Raw genomic sequence first — 1,692 nt, 5'->3', positions numbered from 1 at the left:
GGCCAGAACAAATGGAGTGTCACTCCTTCAGGGCTCTATTGGTCAAAGCAGTGATAGGCTGGGATAGATTCAAGAGTGTGGAGAAATAGGGTACTTAGGTGGCTCAGTCGGTTAAGCGACCGACTCTTGATTTCAGCTCAGGTCATGATCTCATGGTTTGTGAGATTAAGCCCACGTTGGGCTTTGCGCTGTCAATGCAGAGCCCGCCTGGGATTCTCTGTCCCTGTCCCTGCCCCTCTCCCACTCATGCTCTTTTTCCCTCTCAAAATAAAATAAAAACACTAAAAATAAAAGAGTGTGGCAAAATATACTTCATCCTTTGATGGCATGTGATATAGGCAAAGAAGAAATAAAGACAGACAGCTACTCCAGAAATATAACTTTTCTTTCATGCTGTATTATCTTCAAATATAAAGTCTTCTAATCACATCATCTAGAGAGCATTTTACCCACTGCTCTGTCTGGTTGCCAGTCTCTTGTCTCTTTCTTCAGCAGTGGTGAGGCAGACATCGTTTCCACAGGAAGGAGAAATCCATGGTTTGTTGCTTTTGTCAATATAAAAATGTTGGAGAGTTGGGTGGCAAAGCTGCTGCCATTGATATCTTTCACATGAACTACATCAAAAGAACCAGGGTGCCTCTCTCTGTTGATGATCACACCAATTCTTCCCAGGCTAACACCTCCAGTCACCATACACAGATTACCAGTGTCAAACTTGATGGAGTCAGTAAACTTTCCAGTCTGCAGATCAATCTGAATGGTGTCAGTCACTTTGATGAAGGGATCAGGATAGCAGATAGTGCCAGCATCATGGGTCACCAGATGAAGAAGTCATTTTGTCCCCACAAAGATCTTTCTCACTTTGCACAGCTTGTACTTGGTCTCCTCAGGTGTAATCCAATGAATAGCAAAGTGACCCTTGGTGTTGCAGATCAGATGGAAATATTCCCCAGTCTTGTGTATGCTGATGACATCCATAAAACCATTAGGGTAGGTTATATCAGTTTGGACCTTGCCATCAATCTTAATAAAACACTGCATACAGATCTTCTTTACCTCATCTCCTGCTAGGGCACACTTAAGTCTGTTCTTCAAGAAAATGATGAGAGGGAGACACTCTCTTGGTTTATGGGGACCAGTAGGTGGACGAGGAGCAAACACACTGGTCAGTTCATCCAGCATACAATGCTGAGCCCACTACATGCTTCAGATGTTTCTTGGGACCACGAACCATGGCTGTGCTAGGCACAAAAAGATAACTTTATTACTTTTAAGAAGATAGAGTAGTTTGATTCAAGTTTAAATCAATCAGTGAATAGTTATTGAATATTTATTATGTGACTTATTCTCCATTTAACTTTATTTGGCCTGCCTTAAAGTCCTTAAAAGACCTATTTTCATGGAAAACATGTCATTGCTAATGATGTTTTTAGAAAAAAGTATATCAATTTGGCCTTTAAAAAGAACCAGCCCTCCTTGGGTTGGGTCTCAGAAAAAGCAGAAACTCCAATCTAGCTACTTGTGTGACTTCAGGTAGCTTAGTGGAACTTTTCAAGATTTCTGTTTCTTTATCTGCAAATTTATTTAATTTGTCTTTACTGAGTATCTATTCACTATCTGTACTGGCCTAACTACTGATGATACAAAGAAACACAAGACTATTTATTCCCTCAAAGAATGCACAAGGTAAGG

General features: G+C 40.7%; 1 pseudogene; it reads right to left on the bottom strand.

The window, feature by feature from the left end:
* Positions 1-267: 267 nt before the first annotated feature.
* On the bottom strand, positions 268-1,241 carry LOC121044137 (40S ribosomal protein S4-like; annotated as a pseudogene).
* Positions 1,242-1,692: the final 451 nt, after the last annotated feature.

This window comes from Herpailurus yagouaroundi, unplaced genomic scaffold, assembly GCF_014898765.1.
Source record: "Herpailurus yagouaroundi ecotype Mexico unplaced genomic scaffold, PumYag 29, whole genome shotgun sequence".
In the NCBI taxonomy this organism is placed as follows: Eukaryota; Metazoa; Chordata; class Mammalia; order Carnivora; family Felidae; genus Herpailurus; species Herpailurus yagouaroundi.
The sequence above is the reverse complement of the archived record's forward strand: the minus strand, read 5'-3'. Positions and strand labels throughout refer to the sequence as shown.